Raw genomic sequence first — 20,724 nt, forward strand, 5'->3', positions numbered from 1 at the left:
TTATTGATCCTTAAACTAATTATTATTACTCACCAAATGAATCTTTTTTGTTTTTTTCAGCAATAAACATGAAATAATTGAACCCAGATTCTAAAAACTGAAACAGAACTGGTCCAATTGAGTCCTGGAAACCAAACAAAGCGATGAAACTATTGTTTTGGTTACAGTTTAGCATGGAGTGACTTTACCTATGTTACAAAGAATAACCGCTGTTTTAATTTTATTGCTGAAAATCACAAATCTTATTTTTGCAGTTGTGGCTTTTTTCCAGGTTTCTGCAGATGACTTAAAATCTTGTTTGATACGTCCACAAAATTTGAATGACTTTGCTTTGCTTGTGAACCATAACTGCTGTGGAACTGAGCTGCAAGGAGTTTGACTTCAGTTTTTATTCGCACTTTGACCTCAGCTGCTGTCAGGGTGAATAAAATAATCATGTTTTTGCTGCTAGAACCATTTTCTGTCCGTTAATCTGGAAAAAAGAGTCCAAAGAAACACTTCACCTTCAGAAATTGTGCGAATTATTGATTAAATTATTCAGTTTAGAAAATCTGGATGCCTTGAAAGAAATGAGGAAAAACTAGAGACTTTTGTACAGAATTATTTATGTAATTTCAGCATATTTAAGTGTCGAAGAATAAGTAAACTGATAAAATATTTACCGTCTCGTGTCACAATTGAAGAAGAAATCATTCCCCTAAAAAGAGTTTAATAACGATCAGAGGAAAAGCTGTAAAGTAGTTTTTTTTTGGCTTCACTTCTGCAGCAGCTTCTTGATTTCCAGAATAAAACCCGATTTGCTGGAGGAGAAAGTTGCATTCTGGGTAGCAGAAACTGCTGCGGTGCCTTTCGACTCCTGATTCTGGCTGGGAAACGAAGCTGCTGTCAAATTCAGAGGCTGGACGGAAAACATGGAAGCATTTTGGGTTTCCTGTTAAAAACTAAAACTTTTAAGCAGACGTCATTCCTGCGAAGCCGTTTTACGGCCGTTCTAGATGGAAAGAAAAAGGAAGTAAATGTCTGCCTGAAATTTTGAGAATTTTTAGAAAATTTATAGAAAATAAGAAAATTTCTGAGATCTGAAGGTCAAAAAGTTGAAAAAAAAATTCATAAATTTTGGTAATTTTCTTGAAAAAACATGAAAACTTTCTTCTTTTCAAACTCTGAAAACTTCCAAAAGTTTTTTTTTTCACTTTTGAAACTCAAAAATCTCCACCTTTTTTTTCTAGAACATTTCAGACCTCAGTCTAAATATTTCTCTGTTTTTGGCAGAAATAAACTCCTGCTTTGTCCTCTTAAACTGGCCGTAACGAGACGCTGTCAGTTCCTGCTGCTACTGTTTTATTGAGCTGTTTCTACAGTCTGGAGGGAAAGTTATTTCATTTATTCCTGGTTTCCTCTGGAACAAACTGAGCGAGGAATCGAAAAGACAATCACCTTTTTACTGCTTCTATTTTTATACTAAAGACGATGTAAACCCACTCTAGTCTCAGTGTTTGTGCACAGGAGGGAAGAGGCGACAATCACGATGTCTTTTTAGTTTGTGATTTGTGGTTTTTGTAGTTGGTGATCTCCCGAGTGTTTCACTGCTCACTCTTGGAAAATTCAGACGAATAAAACATTTTTTTTACACATTCTTCAAAGTTTCGGTTCTGTTCTTTGTTTCACTTTTAAACCTTTTGCAGGGGAAATAAAACGTGAAAGATGCTGGATTTTTTTTGTTTCTAGATTTAAAACGATGTTTAGAGTTGCAGTACTTTCTAATGTTAATATTTTAAATAATTTTTTCAATATTTAGATAATTTAACATTCACAAGATGCTCAACTTCCTTATTTAATTACTGTGTAGGAGTTGTTGTGGTATTACGACTTATTCTGGTATTACTGACATTTTTCTTTTATTGCAGCTTCTCGTAAAATTACGACCAGTCTGGCAATATTGTGAATTAATTTTTGCATTACAATGTTTTTTGTATTTTACTGTTCAACTTTTCTTGTAACTTTTGTATTTAAGATGTAAATTCATTAAACATACAGTAAAATATTTACATTTTATTTGATATATATTGTATTGAGGAAAAAAGACAGCATAAAGTTATCAAACTGTTGCCTTTTGACACCAATATATCTCCATATATTAGATTTTTTTTCTATCTATGACGTATGTAACCTTCATTACCTCAGTAATTTTTACTTTTTCTTTCTAATAACCAAAAAGCCCAAAATTGATTGTATTTTCATACATTTATTCTGCAGAATTGAACATGCAATCCTCTTTCATATTATAGGTCCATCATGATTGAAATACATTCAGATATTACGGCTATTCAACCTGATCTAATATCGTCTCTGTTTGCAGCCTAAATATTCACAAGAAAAAACAAACAAACCACAGATTATCTTTGGTCGAACCTAAAATGTCACATTAACACTCGGCCTAAAGTGAGACGGTTTGCCTTCTGCTGCCACACCGCAGACGATTTACACGACAGCCAGCTGTACAGATTAAGGCAAGTCCAGTGAGATCGATCTGGGACGAGGGGCGGGGCTTAAACTGGGGGCGGGGCTTAAAACGGCAGGAGGCGGAGCTTGGAGAAGAGCAGCTCAGATGTAGACGGGTTGCTCCTGCGCCGTCAGCAGACGGTACATGGCTGCAGGCATCGTCTTCATGTGGATCTGGAGAAGAAACCAGAACATTGTTTTTTTATCTCTGAGTAGAAATTCTGCTCAAAATGAATGATTTACTTCATGGTAGACATTTTGTCCTGGAAACCAGTTTGGAACTGGTTTCTGTCCTCACCTCTCCCATGGCGTTGGACAGGATCTGGACGATCTTCTCGTGAGGCGTCGCCACGACGCTCTGCCCGTTGATCTCGATGATGCGGTGGCCGACGCGGACGCCGCCGCGCTCAGCGATGCCGCCTCTCATCAGGCTGCAGATCTGCAGGAAGAAGAGGAAGAACGGCCAATCAAAACGTCCAGGAAATAAGAAATGATCTGAAACCCAAAGTAAAAGTTAAACCATTAACTTTCTAAGATGTCTTGTTTTATAGAAAGTATTCCTGGTCCAGTGTTTTTCTGTTTTGCTGTTAATGATGTGTAATTTTTTTGCCTCATACAAAAAAACTATATTCCTCCTTGTCACTATTTTATTGAGATGTTTTCAATGAACGGCTAATTACAAAGTCTTACTAATAATACTTTGTGATTAAGTCTTATTACTAAGACTTAATATTGTGACTTGATTCTCATGCAGCTTTTTTCCCACCATGTGACAAAGTACTGGTGTTTCATAAACGACATCTTGTATTATTCAAACTTTATTCTGGTAATTTGACATCTTTTTGGTTTCCTGGCCTCCAGGTTTTGGTTCAGGGTTGATTGTTTAGAACTTTCCAAAACTTGGTTTTCTTTCCCACAGGAAGTGCCTCCGTGTTGTTTCACCGTCTGCTTCCTGTCATTTCCTGTTTCTGCCAAAGTTCTGTCCGTTTTCGTTACTTACGATCCCGTTCTGGACACTGAAGCCCAGCTGGTACCGCAGGTCCGGCCGTCGGATCAGCACCATGGTGACCGGAGGACAGCGGACGATGTTCATCTTGATCCTCGACTGAGACTTCAGACCCTGAAGGAAACAAAAACACGGTTACGTTTGTTCTCAGGAGGGAAACCAGGAGGAGCAGGAGGACGTTGCAGGTACCTTGATGATGCTCTGGCAGGTGCTGAGCGGTAATCCCACCAGGCTCGTCCCGTTTATCGTCATGATTTGGTCTCCGATGTTCAGCCTGCCGGACTTCTCGGCCGGCCCGCCGTGCATCAGGCTGGCGATGATGACGGTGGGAAGAATGGAGCCCCAACCCGACTCCACGATCACCACACCCAGGATCTCGCCTTTCTGCTTCTCGATGTAAACCTGCAGGTGGGAAACGCTTTGAGAAACTCGCCTTCGCTCAGATCAGGAAGGTTTTTTATGAAGCTGCTGCACAGCTGTGTGAAAAATCCAGCTGTTCATTTAAATCTGCTGGAGGCCAAAAATAACCGAGACCAAGAACAGAAGAGAAGGAGATGCTGCTTTATGGTAAACGCACAACAAATTCATGTTTTGTTTTTATTTAATATCAAAATTATTGAACTTAATTTTGAGTTTTGTATTTTTTACAGTTTCAAAAAAGAAAAAACATTTTATAGCTTCACATCCTTTGGTGTCTGGTTTGCAAAAATTTCTCAACAGTTACTTTTAATATAATTCTGGAAAGCAGTTTTGAACTTCATTAAATGTTTTTTTTAGCAAACTTTATGGCACCATCGTAGCGCCATACTTCTTTTTTTTTTTTTTAAACTAAATCTAAAAATTTGTTTTTTAACTTAATGTTCAGTTTCTTTTTGGAACTGAACATTTTTGGGCCAATTTTAGAGCAAAATTGGAGCCATAAAACTGAAATAACTGAAAAAAAAATACCTTTCAATTTTTTAAAATATAATTTTAGTTTTTTGTCTTTTCTTTTAAACAAACTTTAATGGCCCAGTTTCACTCCATACTTATTTCCTCTGGGCGTCTGCAGTTTGGGGAGAAAAAGACTTTTGTTGCTGATTCTTCAAATGTTCATTTAAATCCACCAGAGAGTAAATCCTCAAGCCAAAGCAGAGCTGCTAATGCTCTTTTAGAAAACACACAATAAAGTTCAGTAGAAGAAGTGAATATTTTTTATGCATAACAAAGAGGGGAACCAAACAAAGTTAGTTTAGCTCCCTCTGGTGGCAGGCTTACGTCTCTGCAGTTCTCGGACTTGGAGAAGTGGATGAGGTCGTCGTTGTACATGTCCTGAGTGTTGAGCAGGTCGCTGTACTCCCTCTGGCTCAGGTCCTCGGGGTCGATGCCGTTGGCCCTGAGGAACTCCTGGTAGGCCACGCTGAAGGATGGCCGATGGACTGAGCTGCTGCGCCTGAAATGAAACAAAAACTGTTTAAAACACGGTTTATTTAACTAATATTTGCTCAAATTACTAACGATTTGGCTGTAAAGAGATTCCGCTCCTATTTTATTACAGTATTCCAAACTTTTATGGAGTTAAATTGGGGCCATTAAGAAAATTTTGAAACTGGAAAAATAAAAAATAATTTTTAACCTTCAATTTATGGAGCAAATTTGGGGCCATAAAGTTTCTTTAAGAAAACAAAAATAACAATAAAACCTTGACTAGTTTCTAAAATGTATGGAGCTAAAATTTTGCCATAAAGTTTGTTATTGAAACATTTTTTGAAATATGTAGAAACTAAAAAAAATAACACATTTTAAATAAAATTAGTTTGATTTTTTTCACCATTTTGTGTTTTTAATAATGCACAAAAGATTTCAAAAATAATTTCTATGTTTTATAAAGAACTTGTCTAAAACAATCAAATCTGGATCCAAAAGTGAGAGAAATCACTCAGAAGTAAATAAAAGTTTATAATATTGTATCGGAATAAGTTTAAACATTTTAAAACGTGTTCAGTTCTTCGTTACGACTCGATGGTGACTCACGTCTTCGGACTCGAACACGTGGCAGATCATCCTGTACATCCTCCTGTCGTCGTGGTTCAGGTCCGTCTGCTCCGATGTCTGGTCCAGGTTCTCCTGAGCGCTGCGCGACCTCACCATCTTACCCCTCGCCATCAGAACCACCATGTTGCCGATGTCGGCGATGTACGATATGGTTCTCAGCGGCAGGTCCATCAGCGCCTCCTGCAGGAGACAAATCAGACCAGATGATATCACCGTCTTTGGTTTAATCTAATGCAGATACAATTGCTAACTTTAAAAGCCTTTAGCTCACATAGCTTCTCCTTTCGTTTTGTAAACTTTCCGTTGAATAAAATGTGACATTTGTGTTTTCAGCTGCTTCTATAGAAGGTGTGGTGGTGTATTTTCCTGCTTTGCTGTGGTTTCAGCTCAGATTTAGTTTTTTTACCTGCGTGTCTGCATTGAGGACTTTGATCCTCTGTGTGGACATGAACAGGTCGACCTCGGCGGTGGACGGACTCTCGCTGTCTGGACTCTACGGAAACACAGAAACGAAAAAACCTCCGGTTGCAAATCAGCTCCAGTTTTCACAGAAACGCAGCCGCCCAGCATCGACTCACCTTCTTCCTGTTCTTCGCCTGTTTCTGAGCCGCCTGCAGATCAGAAAGCAGAAAACATCTCAGAACAACTCAGTCCACTGCAGATTGACTCGAATGCCAAACAAAGGGACAAAAGAGGCTTAAAGCTTTCTGTTTTGATGTCTCCGTGTGTGGGAGGTCAGCGGCGGCCATGTTTGGCAGCAGCAGGACGCCGGTGGCGTCTGCGACCGACATCATCACCGGTTTCCTCTGCATCGGAGTGACACGACGCGGCCTGAGGACACAACGGACTGCATGTGTTTGAGGCGGCCGACGGAGTCACAATGCGACCAAAATTAACTCAGAAACCTCTGGAAATGTTCAAATAAAGCATCGATTAAAAACAGATTCTTTTCTTTTTGTTGAAAATGTTTAAGATTTTAAGATGCATCTTAAGGGTTAGGAGGACATATTTGATTTTGTTCATTATTTTCTGCAAAATAAAAAATTTTCAGACTCGGAAATGTTTTGGTTTTTTTTGTCTGATTTTTTTTATAGCAAATTTTAAACTTATTAAACTCAAAAAATTGTGAATCTTAAAATGTTAGTTTTTCTTTCCTGTAATATTTTAGACTTGTTGAACTACAAATTTTATTTTTTTCCTCAAATTTCAGATAACTGCACATTCTCAAAATGTGAAGTTTTTTTTTTTTTTAGCAAATTTTAGACTTTTGAAAGTCATAAATTCCTTAGCTTTTCTCAAATTTCTTAGATTAATTGCAGAATTTCTGAGTGTTTTTCTGGAAATATTTCAAACTTTAAAATTTTCCAAACTTTATTTTTTCTAGAAAGTTTCTGATCTCAAAATTAATTTTTAATTTTTTTGGCAGAAATGTACTTTTTGTGTTTTTTTTCTTGTATATTTGTCCTTAATTTGCAATGTACAGATTATTTAAGTTAAAGCATGACTTTTCATTGATATGAAAAGTCATGTAATTTTTTCCAAAATTCTTTAATTTAAAAAAAAATAAATTTTTAAACATTTGATAAAATCTTTACATTTTTATCAAAATTAAAGAGTCATTGACTTAAATCTAACTCCTCTAACTTGCTGAAAACTTATTGTAAATTAGTTTTGTCTTATTTTTAGTGAACTGAGGTTTTTGCACTAGAAGCCAAAAATAATCAGTAATATTTTGTGTTTTTGCAGTGTAATTGTATCCATGATTACAGCCAAATTTCAGCTCTGATTTCTCAACTCCTTTATTTCTGGAGTAAATAAAGTGTTTCTGGATCCAGGCTGCAGGATGAGCTTGGGCTGCAGGAGGAATGCTAATAAGATCTGGACCCAGATCTATAGAAAACATTTAAAAGAAGCTTTAATATCTCGTCTCTCCTCTCTGCCTGCCAGCTCTCTCATTTCTCCACTTATCGTCTTTTTCATATATATTTGTGGCTTATGCACCATTTACTTCCTGGACGGTAATACAAGCAGAAATCTTGGTGGATTGGTGGTTCTGCTCCCAGAGAGAGAAGCTAAAAGCTTCTCGCTAACCATGTTTGACATCTCTGGGGCCCCGGCGCCGTCGCCGAGCAGCGGGGCCCCGGAGGAAAAGCCGGACCGACTCTGGGAAGGACGCAGCGATCCAAACGTAATCCCGTCCCACAAAGCCGCGGCAGCGTCACCTGACTTCAAAAAGAGCAACGTGACAGCGAGTCTGGAGCACGAAAACAAAAACTATGAGCTTTTAATTCATTTTAAAAAATGTAACGAATCTCTGCAGTGACTTAGAATTGAATAATTAGTGACAAAGTAAAACTCTGAGGTTATTTATGCTAATTAACCCAAGAGTAAAAAATAAAAGACCTCAAGATGCAGGCAGGATGTTATACTAATGAGCTGCAAGGCCAATCAGTGAGGAAGAAGAAATTAATATAAAAAAATAAAAATAGTTTTGGATCAGAGTGTCGTGGATCCCCTCCAGTGAAACGTTCCCGTCACGTCTGTGTCGTTTCTCACCCGGACTCGGCTCATGGCCTCCTGCGCCTGCTGCATGCGCGCGCTCTTGGAGGGCGTCCGCTCTGACAGCAGGTGGGTGCAGCCCAGGTAGGTCGCAGCAAATATGATGCCGTCAATCAGATCCTCAGGGTCACACGGTCCTGGAACTGCAGGAACCACGCAGACGTTAACAGCAAAGTCTCCATGTCAACGGTCTTTGATTTGGATGTTCACGCTAATGATCAGGAGTTTCCCAACACTTAGTGTAGCTAATGCTAAAATGCTACACAAACCTTTGTATTTACCGGAAGCTAATGCTAAAATGCTACACCAATATGGTATTCAGGAGAAACTAATGCTAAAATGCTACAAAAACATTTTTATTTACTGAAAGCTAATGCTAAAATGCTACACCAATATGGTATTCAGGAGAAACTAATGCTAAAATGCTACAAAAACATTTTTATTACCAGAAGTTAATGCTAAAGCTCTACAAAAACATTTTTATTTACTGAAAGCTAATGCTAAAATGCTACACCAATATGGTATTCATCAGAAGCTAATGCTAAAATGCTACACCAATATAGTATTCATCTGAAGCTAATGCTAAAATGCTACAAAAACATTTTTATTTACCGGAAGCTAATGCTGAATGCTACTACAACATGGTATTTACCGAGAGATGATGCTAAAGCATAAAACTCAGCCATGTTGATAATCACACGTCGCACTAAACCCTAATTTGTTGGTGTTTGGAAGGCTTTTCTATCAAACTGGATCCAGCTGTTTAACTGGTGCTACTGCTTGTTTAGCACCAGTTCTATTGCCCCAAAGTCTTTTTCTGCCCTCCCAAAACCAGAAGGTTCAGACGAAAGAACACTTTTTAGCTAAAGCTAACGATCGAGCAGGCAGGAAAACCGGTTTATGGTTTTCAAACAAAAGCATCCACACCAAAACAAAACAAAATGCACAGGAAAAGATTTAACTGTGTATTTAGATTTCAGTTAATTTTACTGTATATGCAGAGCAGCAGTTTATATCTGAAGACATCTTCTAAAACAAAAAGGATCATTTGTTTTGTTTATATTGAGGATTTCACTCACCGTCCACAAACGTGGGAAAGGGAGGAAGAGCTCGTCGAATCTGAGAAATCACAGAAACACAAAGCGTTCGGGTCACTTCACACCAAAGATCAAAAACTCATTTACACAAAGCAGGACCTTAGAAAGGTTTTCCTTCCACAGGATTTTCTGCTTTGGGGATTTAACTGACTATAATCTTTAAATTGCTATAACTAAGTTGCTGAGCAGAACATTAAATTTAACTCTAAAGTTGAGAATAGGATTATGAATTAAAAAAAAGATACTTTGAGTAAATATTGTTGCATCCACAAAGTAACTGGTAGAGTTTATAAATACTTTGGCATATTAATAAATTATAAATATTTATTGAATAAGTTAAGCTCTTACTTCCTGTATCGACGCCTTCTGAAGGGGCGACGATGGCTGCGCTTGAGCAGAAGATTGCTCCGGACTCTGCTGTTGCTGCAGACGTTGACTTGGCGGATGCTGAGTCGGCGTTGTGGGTGTGTAGGTCTGCGGCGTCCGTGGCTGCGACTGGTAGCCCTGGTGGTGGTGATGGTGTGTTGCGGGTTCCTGGACGTCTCGGCTCTCAGAGGACTGACGCTGTAGCGGGACGGAGACTCCAGAGCCGAGCGAACGGGGAGTGAGAGACGTCTGGGAGGGGAGATGGCGGAAAGAGTTGCATGTTAGTACCTAGCAAAAAACTTCTAATGGACCAATCGGCAAACAGAAGGAGAAATTCTGAACAATTCTACAGAAAATTGACTGATTCTCTACCACAGACTGAACAATCTCACTTGGTTTGCAGGAACAGATTCTTCACTGGAAAAAGTTACAAATTCTCACCAAAGTTAACCCAAAGTAAGCCCAGAAAGTTGTACTAACGTTGGCTTGCATTGCGTATGCGTCCTCCGTTGGGCTGATTTCTTGTCTCATCACCCAGATCGGCTCCACCGGTTGGTCCGGTGTGTAGGGAGACCGCACCGCCTTGATCTTCACTCCCTCAATTGCCTCTTTGATGTCTTTAATTGCCAGGCTGATGGCATCTCCCGATCCTTTCGTAGCGTCGCCTGACAGACCCGTCAAATTCCTGTCTTCGCCCAAACCGGCCGGTCCGGGTGATTGGGTCTTAGACTGGGGTTGTGGCGGCCTGGATGCCAGCCTGCCGGTCTTGGATAGAGGGCTTTTATCAGCGCCATCGCCCTCGCTGTCGGACTGCCGTCGTAGTGGTGCAGCCGGCAGCCAACAGAGCGGTCCACAGGGAAGGGACGGGACCCACGGTTCCTCCCCGGCCTCGGAGTGGGGTGGGAACTCTCCGTAGGGGAGGATAGCGTCCCCTTTTGAACACTCTTCAGTCTATGTCCGACAAAGGTCTCCTGCTGGGACTCTTGCTGGGCCTTGTTAGACTCGGGTTCCAACCAGATTGTCGACAAGCTTCCTGCTGCATTTCGGGGTAGGAGGTCTTCAGAGGCTCGGGGAAAGAGTTTGGGTGACATTTTGGCTCCGAATACGACTCAAAGCCGGACTCCGTGTACGTCTTCTGGTGGGACTCCGTGTAAAACTCTGCATAGGTTTTAGGGTGAGACTCTGAGCAAGAAGTTGAGTGAGACAGTGAGCAAGATTCGGAGCAATCTCTTCCTCTTCTTCAGGTAAAGGGTTGTTGTCAGGTAGCGAGCTCAAACTGACGTCCTCGCTGAAGTGGTCCAGCTGGGGGAAAGGCGGGACGTCCGGAGAGGAAGGAGGAGTCGGTGAATGTAAAGGAGGCGGGCTGTGAAGAGGTCCATCCATGCTCAGCGAGGCGGCGCTCTCCGTGTCTGAGCAGAGATCTGTAATTTCACTTCCCTGAGCCGTAGGATCCTCTTCTGCGTTCTCCATGACGCCGACCCGGTCCTCCTCCACCCTCTCTGCTTCTTCTGCTCTGTCATTGTGGCTGCAGCTTGGGTTTCCTCCAGTGGGCTGGACGGTTCCGTCCTCCTCTACTTCTTTGTGTTCCTCTTTCTCTTTCACTTCCTCCGATTCCTCTTCATGCTCGGCTTTGTACTCGCCGTAGTCTTCAGCTTTAGCCGGTGCGTTTTGGGGTTCAAGTTGCACGTCACCCATTGCAGGAGCAGAACTGACATGGGTAGGAGTAACAACGGCAACTGGAGTCTGATGAGGAGATCCTCTGTCTTGTGATTGGTTCAGGACAGGATCAACAAAACAGACTTCCTGCTCCCGAATCTCAGCTGCACCTTCTCTCTCCCCGGCGCCAGGCGAAGTCACCTGAATTTCTCTAAACTGCTGCCTCGGTCTGTGATTCCTAAGTCTGGGGTTCGGGTCACCATGCCGGCGGTAGCGGGTGACGGCAGGGCGGTGTTGTTGCACGGGACGGGGCTCGGCATCCTGGCCCTCGGCACCGTCCGGCCTGGTGGAGACGACGGTTGGGGCCGAACCGGGACTCTGAACCTGCCCTGATGGAGGCCGGCGGCGGTGACGAGGAGGTCCGCGACCCGCGGGGTGGTGATGGTGATGTGCAGAGTGGTGGTGGTGCCGGTGGGGATGGTGAGGAGGCATTTCCCCATCCTGGTTCTGCATCTGACAAGGCCTCCAGGAGCGACGGACGGGCGGTTCGCCGTTGGTGTCGTTGGACTGCCTGGCCCTGGGAGGCACAGAGGCCCCCATCTGCTCCTCGTCTGCTTCGCCTGCAGCATCTTCCTGATACTTTTGACTCATTGCTGGGACGGGATTGGACTCGGAACGGCTTTGCAGATCATCAACCCACTCACAGACCGACCTGGAAGAGAAAGAGACGAGAGACGGGCGTTTGTTCATGAGGCACAAAAACACTTCTGCTAACGTCCTAATAGTGAATATTCTGTTTAGCACTTCAGCATTTATGCTAACTTTGAAAATGCTTAGCTTCACCTAAGTCATTATTTTTCTTATAAGTTATAAAACTTATTTTTGCTCGGCTGTTTTGGAAACGTTCAGTCGCATAAAGTTTGACATCAGTGTTGAAGTTTCTCTTCATGAAGTGCAATGTCTGTGCGGCGCTTCAGTGCTAGCAAAACTACTGTTTATGATATCAGTTAGCAAACTGTATATTTAGCTTGCTAGCTAGCATAGCTGTCTGCTACCATTAGGAAAACTATTTAAAACAAGCTGACAGGTTTTATCTTTATGTTTTTCCTTTTATTGTAAAGATAATCGGCTGAAGCTAATTTTAGCTTGTTAAATATTTACTTAGCATAGAGAGATAAAATATTTAACATATAGCTTTATAGCTTAGTAGAGGTGAAAAGACATATTTATCTTCTACCTTGTGTTTGGTGTCACATAAAATCCCAGTGAAATAAACTAATAAACGTTCAGAAGGTATAAAAACTGTGACGTTTAACTTTGGCCCCGCCCTGTTTTTGTTTCACTAATACTAAAAATGTAAATCCTCTGGGAATCACTTTAATCTCCATCGTTCATCCGTCCGCCAGCAGCTGGCAGATGGTACCAGGAGGATGAAGAGGAGGAGGAGGAAGGGCAGGAGGACAAGGAGGGACCTTTATCTGGTACCTGATAGGAGCTGACAGAGGGGAGCGGGTCGGGCCGCACTCTGAATAATAAATACGCTCTGTGAAGGAAAACCACCGGATCCGTTCTGACGTTTATTTAATCCGATGTCCAGGAGATGACCAGCATTTACTGCAACTTCCCCGGATATCAGATGAGCTCCAGAAAAGGAGGAACAGAAACTAGAAAACCTGGTTTAAGATTAAAAAAAGCCTCTAGAGTTATTTCACCCAAACATCAGATCATTTGTTTCATTGTTCTCCTGGTTCCATTGTTGCATGTTTGAATCATTTCAGGTGCAGAGAGGAGGATGTTTTTACTTTTTTTTACTTTCTGACAGTTTCTACGACAAGTAACCATGGCAACAAGGTGCCGTTTTCTTTGGGTTTTTCACCAGATGCAGCAGCAGATCAACATTTCAAAAACTAGAATAAAACTACCTGAACTACGACCTTTCAACCCTAAGGAGTCGAAACAAGAGGGACTGATGGATGCAGAGCAGAGAGGAAGAAAAGTCAAACTGTCTCTTCTCCACAGGTGTCAAACTCGAGGTGCGCGGGCCAAATCCGGCCCGCTGTAGCGAACTTAAAGGTAACAGTTGTGTTATTTTATTATTCAACTCAAATCAGTTAAAAATGTTTACGATTCAAGAACCAGAAATGAAACAATGAGGCTGTTTTTCAGAAGCAGAAATTAAAGAACCAAAACATGCAAAATGAGTGAATTTTGAAGAACAGATCCCCTTTAAATGTGGACATAACAACGTCTGGACTGGGGACAGATGAACCGGTTAAAGGTTAAAGGTTAATGGCGATCCGGTAATTTGAGCACCAACTGCCAGGATGGGACCAGAAAGGCTAATAGTCGTCCCTGTTCGGGGCTTAGAGGCGCTGGCGAGCAGCAGGCATGTGGAGAGAGTCGGGAGGAAAAGGCAGTCTGGGTCACAGATGGCCCGGCAGCGAGACCGACGGCTGGACCCGGCCGGAGCCGCCTCCATCTGTCCAACTGCAGTGAAAGCTGCTGGGGGGGATTGGAGGCATCATTAAGTTGCTGAACGTTTCCTGACGACGCCTCAAGCTGCAGCGGATTCTGGATGCATGTGCTGAGCGGACCAGACGTCCAGGACTATTTTAAATCCCTACAGTTTGTTTGCACAAAGAAACCAAGTGTAAATCTTCCTGTTCTGGTTTTACTTCATGCAGAGACGCTTTCTGCTTCTCTCTCTCTCTGACCTGTCAAAGATGCTCAACATGAATAAAATAAACATCCAAACCTGCGGAGAAAGAGGAACATGAAGCATATAAATTAAATATGGTTTCTGATTGTTGTGCCGTCTGAAAGCAGGCTGTCAGAAACCAACAGTCAGCAGATTGAGTCCACTGCAGAGGAGGAACCGGGTTAGCGCCTCAGCCGGCTGCTTTAGACGCCCAATCCACAAAAACTGTCTGACCAAAGCCATTTTTAATAAAACTTCTCATAAAATCATCATTTTTAGAAAGATTTTCATCCATTCAAACATATAAAGTAACCTGGAATGCAGTAGTAACTACTCCAGGCCTGTAGGTGGCGGTGTAATGCCTGTATTATAATACAAAAATCAGACATTTTCTACATGTAATGGCTGTGAGACTTTAATTTTTAGCTTTCTTCATCCGTCTGCTCCTGAACATGTTTTGTTTTTGTTGGCAAAACCAATATTCTTGTATCATTACGACTTTTTCTCATATTATTTCAACTATTTTATAACTATTCCATTAATATTATGACTTTAATCTCAAATTTTTTCTGCAATATGCGTTTATTCTGATATAACTGCATTCTCTATGTATCCTGAGTTTATTATTGTGTTATTACAATGTTATTCTCACAATATTACATTATATTAATTATTTGTGTTTTAATTTGCCTGGCTGTAAAACTGCATGGCAGAACACGGCAGTTTGTTCAGATGAGACCAACTGAAAACATTCAACATGTGCAAAATTCTTTACAAATTCTTCAAAATCCATAAGACGTGAAAAACAGGCAGAAACAGAACCCAAAAAAAACATTAAAGGTGATTCTACAGGTGTGATTACTGTTCCGACGCTTGAAATGCGTGAAAAATATGAAACATTTAGGAGAGAAAGGATTTTTAAAAGGCTAAAAAACTGATTATATATCATTTTATTTTAAGAAACCTTCACATTAAAGGTCATGTGAGTATTTCTGCCTAGCCTGATTCATTCAGTGTGTGTGTGTGTGTGTGGTGTGTGTGTGTGTGTGTGTGTGTGTGTGTGTGTGTGTGTGTGTGTCAGTCAGTCACACACCGTGACAAACACCAGCAGCATATGCTCTGTGTTGGGATGCATCAATTATCATCTTCCAGGCGTCACGACCGCTCAGGATGATGAATTCACGAAAATAAATACGTAAGAAGACAGGCAGGTGCTTTTATTTTGAAGACCTTAAATCCGTCCTGTGGTTCGGTTTCATTTGGGCCCAAATGTTCCTGTTTTTTAAAAGCTGTGGTTCCGGGCCTGTTTGGTCATTTAGAGGCTGAAACCAAACGTCCTTGGCCGCCTTGTTTTACAAATTCATGACATTTATTTTGAAATGCATCCATCCAAAAATGTCGGAGGGTTTTAATAAACGTCGCTGTTCCTGATTCCCCGCAAGTGCAAAAATAATCCCAGAAACAGAAGAAATGAGCGACAATCGGACGTGACAGCCGCCGCTTTTACCTTCATGTTGAGGAGCAGAGGCCCGGCTCCGGTCCACATCGTCCCGCCCGGGTCGGCTCGGTTCGGCTCGGTTCGCTTCCTCCTCCGGACAACCTGGTGGGATTAAGACGGAAAGCTGGGCCCCCTCCCTCCGCACCGTGACATCAGAGCGGATTAGCGAAGCACAAAGCGCCTTTAGCGGCAGCGGCAGCAGCTGATGCTGGAAAACAGCGGCTCGACCCGCCTACTCCATCAGCAACCTGCAGAGAGCTGCGGCACGCTGCCGCTAACGGCGGCCGCTGGGGGCGCTGCGGCGCGCTGCCGGCGGCGGCCGCTGGGGGCGCTGCGGCGCGCTGCCGGCGGCGGCCGCTGGGGGCGCTGCGGCGCGCTGCCGCTAAAGGCGGCCGCTGAAATGAAATGTAACTCAAATAAATTCATATTTTATGCTATACAATTAGAAAAAGGTTTATTTATTTCAGTAATTTAAATAAATTGAAACTCATAAACAGATTTTGATATTTCAAGTGTTTATTTAAACTCCAATATTATTCAGTTTCCCTAAATAAATAAATTCATAAATAAATATTGCTGTTTTCATTTCCTGATAATGGAGGACTGATATGTCCACATTAGCAAAAATAGAAATACATAAATGGCTTCATAAAGTAATTTCTTATTTTTAATATTTGTTGTGTCCCTTGGATTAATAAAGTATTATCTTAGTTAATGTGCCCAATTCTGTCCAAAATATGAAAAAGAACATATGAGAGAAAATAAATCAGTGTGTGATTAAAAAAGTGACAGAAAACTAATTAATGAAACAATATTATGGCAATAAAATTGAAAATAAAATAATAGTAATTTGTATCATGTCAATAAATAAATTAATCAGGTAAAAACAGCCGTTTCTGATTTATCAGCTTGTATTTGTATGATTATATCTGTTTTTACTACATTTCTGCCCACAAATCACCAGTTTTTCATAAATAAAATCTGTTTTTTGAGAACAAACATTCTGATTCTGTGTAGATTTTAAAAAGTGATAGTGTCCATCGTTTTAGGGGAATATTAGGATTCTTGTCTGAGTTTGGACTCAGAAATGATGCAGCTGTTGCTGTGTGTGTGGAATGTGGAAAACGCAGGAAGTTCTCCAGAAACGTGGATGGATTGGCCTCCATCCGGATCCTCCGGCATCAGAGCCCCGTTTTCACACGCGGCAGTCGACTCGTCTGCGTCACCAACGCCTCCGTCTCCCTCAGGAGCTCCCCGTTGCCGTGACGACGGCCCGTGATGCAGGGATAGTGGTGATGCGGGCCGGTAACCATGGCATCCGGTGTGTTATTACCATCCGGCGCGACCTTGATCCCACACAGAGGGGCCGCCACTCTTCGCTGTTGCCAGAGGAAGTGAGAAAACCTTCAGGTTAGAAAGAGAGCAAAGATGATCAATCAGACACGTAATCTGTAGCTTTTATTCTCCAGATTATTTCCAGATTATTCTCCAGATTATTTCTCCTACTGTCAGAGAATGAGTCAATCATTTCTGTAAATGTGTTGGAAAACGTGAATAAAACGTCATTTGGAACTAGACAGCCACACAAAACTGTAGCTTCTGTCATCAAGTTATCTGGGATCAACTGGAGAAAAAACGACAGGAAGACCAGGGGTCAGACTGGGGGTCAGACTGGAGGTCAGACTGGAGGTCAGGCTGGGGTCAGGCTGGGGGTCAGACTGGGGGTCAGACTGGAGGTCAGGCTGAGGGTCAGGCTGAGAGTCAGACTGGAGGTCAGACTGGGGGTCAGACTGGAGGTCAGACTGGAGGTCAGACTGGGGGTCAGGCTGGGGGTCAGACTGGGGGTCAGACTGGGGGCCATATTGGGGGTCAGGCTGGGTGTACAGAGTGAAGATAATAATAAAAAAATAATATTACTTAATTACTAATCAGAAACATTGGTTCCACTGATGTTTACACCAACAAAGGAGTTAGCAGAAGCTAATGCTAAAACACTAATCACAAACGTTAATTTTGCTAACTCTTAAGGTGCTATCCCAAGACGGTACTTAGCGGAAGCTAATGCTAAACCGTTACTTTGATTCAATTTAGCTTAGATATTGTATTTTTGTTCATATTTTGTTCTCTACTGTCTGTTTATTTTGTTCCTGCAGTGAAACCGCTGCGAATGAGGCGCGGTGGTGAAACATGAAACTGCTGCTGCGCAACTTACTCAGGGAGTCGTTGCTAGGCAACCAAAGTTTGGGGGGGGGGACTTTAAACTGCTTGTTACCCAGCAGGTTGTTGCTAGGCAACCAATGAGCTGAGCGATAGTTACTAGATCCCACCAACCTAGCTTAGCTGGTAGTTAGAGGAGGCTAAAGCTTAATTATGCATGTTATCATGCAAAATCCAAATAAAATACATTAAAGTTTGTATTTTTAAAGATACAAAATGTGGAAACTTTGAATGAGTGAAAAGGGAAACATCTTAAAAGTCAGTGTGAAGTGATTTTTAGCTCCTGTAGGGCTCCAGCGTTTTTCCTCCAGCAGCGTTTTAGAGGTCAAATCATGCTAACCGTATAAACGCCTCTGGATGGACGGCATGTCGGTTATTCCTGCTGCGTTCGCCTCGCTGACGCAGGAAATTAAACAAATAAACCGAAGACTGAAGTCGGAAATGCAAACCAGTTGGAAATTACAGGCGATTCAGAAGGTTTTTAATCTGCTGCGTCTCTGAGCAGAACCAGCTGGGCAGTGAGTCAGAAAACACATTGAGGGGGAAAATGAAGCCCTGGAGGAGATCTGACACTGAAACGTGAATTAAAACACAGAAATGTGTGACTGAGGAGAGATCGGAGAAATGTTTCTGTTTTCCTCATCGGCTGCTGAAGGGAAAGTGGAAAGTTTGTTCCACTGCACGGCGTCTCCAGAGGAAGAGGACAGCTCTCCTTTTGTTTCCTCCGCCGGTCAGAAACCTGCAGCTTCTGCTAGGATTTCACTTTAGAGCCAACAGGAAAAAATTACAGGAAGTTTCATATTTTACCCTCAGACAATTCAAATCGGACAACATGGCGTTTATTTATCTCTTTCCTTCCTTTTATCCTTGTTTCCTGCAATCATCCCTTCATTCTATCTCATCTTTCATTCCTTTTCTTTTCTTCCTTGTTTTTTATTAACCTTTTCTTTCTCCTAACCTTGTGTCCTACCTTTATTCCTCCCTTTTTGTCCTTCGTTTGTTCCTTCCTTTTTAACTTCCTTCTTTCCTTTCTTATTTGTGTCCTTCTTTATCTAATTCCTTCCTTTTTTTCTTTTCCCTTCCTTCCTCCCATGCTTCCTATTATCCCATCTTATTTTCTTTCCCTTCGTTCCTTCCTCACATCCTTGTCTCCTACCTTCCTCCCTCCATTGAATCCTTTTTCCCCTCCATTTCATTCCTTTCATTCCTTGTTCCTTTCTTCCTTCCTTCCTTCCTTCCCTTGTGCCCTACTTATATTCCTTTCCTCTGTCCTTATTTTGTATCCTTCGTTGAGTCCTACTTGATACTGAACAGTTTTTTTTATTGATCATCACGCAAACATTGAACATTTATGTCATTTTCTCCAATAAATTTGTAAATGAATAACTTTAAACTAATGTAAACAAACTGATCTTTTTCATTTTTATGGGCAGAATTAGTTTCCAAAATCAATAAAGCTGAAAATGCTGCAGATTTCAGCCTCAAATACATTTTTTCCTAAACAGTTTCAGCGTTTTTTCTTTCTTTAAAGCGAACATTTGCAGCAGTTTTTGCAGGTTTTCTTCCAAAGGAGGCTGCAGTCCTGAGACGTGGCCACTAGGGGTCACTGCATCCTTCAGTGTCGTGTCTTTCAGCCACTTGAGCCTCATTATCTCAGTCGGTTACCTCATTGTTAGTAGTTCACTTTATTTAAGCTGCTGATGCCCGGCAGCGTCTCTGTTTAATATTGTTTGATGAAAAATGTCTGTTGCTCGGTAACAAAGTCAATAAACTCGTTAAGTCGTTTATGGTTTTTTTTTATTGATATGTTTCCAATTATGGGGGGAAACAGCATTACCTGATTAAAAGGGAGAACATGAGGAAAAACCTGACGGCTTCAAAGGAAGATGGAAAGATTTACGTCTATAAAAATGAAATCTAAGATGAAAATGCTTTTAAATAATATTTTATTGGAGAAACTCCAACAGAAATCAGGAACCTCAGAAGCTTAGTAGAGACACAATAAAAAGTGTCTCTACTAAGATAGATTTCAGATTTTAATGAAAACCAGGCATCATTTGCCTTCCATTCCTCAACGAAGCATGTTTTTATGGAGGACTGATCCTGCCAAAATTGTTATAAATGCATATTAAAAAAATGAAAATGGCTGGATAAAGTAAAAACTGTGAATCCAAAAAATAATAAACAAAAAAATAGGAACATATTTTATTATATGTGTGATATACAATAATATTTTCTCATAATTTTTAAAGATTATTTCTATTAAATGTTCCTATTTTATTTCCATCTTATTGTTTAATGAATTAGCTTATTTTATTTCATTAATTTTCTTATAAATAATTGTAACTTTTAATATAATGAATAATCTTTTATTTACTGACAATCCATTGATTTAGTTTCTCTTTCCGTTTTCAGCTTTGCTCGATTATTACAGATTTTTTTTTTTTTTTTATCACATCCCTCATGTTTTTTTCCTCTTGTCCTCTTTGTAAGAGTCTTTGGAAATAAAAATTAAACACAAAATATTACAAAACAATTAAAATTCAAAGCTGAAATAAAACTTACTGACAATAAATAAAACATATTAAAAACAGAAGATGAGACAAAATAAATAAAATGTGACAAAACAAGTGAATAAATACAGAATGTGAGAATACAGACAAATTAATTATAAAATGTTTGAAAATAACTAAATTAAAAAATATATATTAAATACAGAATATGAAAAAAAAACAAATAGAAATTAAATGAGACAGTAAATTCTATAAAATAAATACATAATGTGAAAATAATAAGTTATAAGTAATTAATAAAATAAAGCAAGTTAAATAATTCTGATATCAAACCATTTATTTTATTTCTATATTTATTGCCAATCTTGGCAGCATAATTCCTCCATACGTTTGTGTCTGTGCATCACTTCAAGCCTTTGTAAATCTGTTTTACTTTAAGGGTTTTGCTCTTTTCCCCCTTCATGCTTCACTCTGAGTCTGAGTTCATTCAACTGTTACAATCTGTTACTGTAACTGTTGTAATGCACTGCAAAAAACACAACATAAGACCAAGTTTTTCTGATCCAGTGGAAAATAGT

The 20,724-nt window shown here is 40.8% G+C and overlaps 1 pseudogene; it reads right to left on the reverse strand.

Annotated features, from left to right (window-relative positions):
* Positions 1-2,146: 2,146 nt before the first annotated feature.
* On the reverse strand, positions 2,147-15,675 carry LOC129379647 (amyloid-beta A4 precursor protein-binding family A member 1-like; annotated as a pseudogene).
* Between the last annotated feature and the right edge of the window lie 5,049 nt (positions 15,676-20,724).

This window comes from Poeciliopsis prolifica, unplaced genomic scaffold (genome assembly GCF_027474105.1).
Source record: "Poeciliopsis prolifica strain line A6 unplaced genomic scaffold, Auburn_PproV2 SCAFFOLD059, whole genome shotgun sequence".
Taxonomy (NCBI): Eukaryota; Metazoa; Chordata; class Actinopteri; order Cyprinodontiformes; family Poeciliidae; genus Poeciliopsis; species Poeciliopsis prolifica.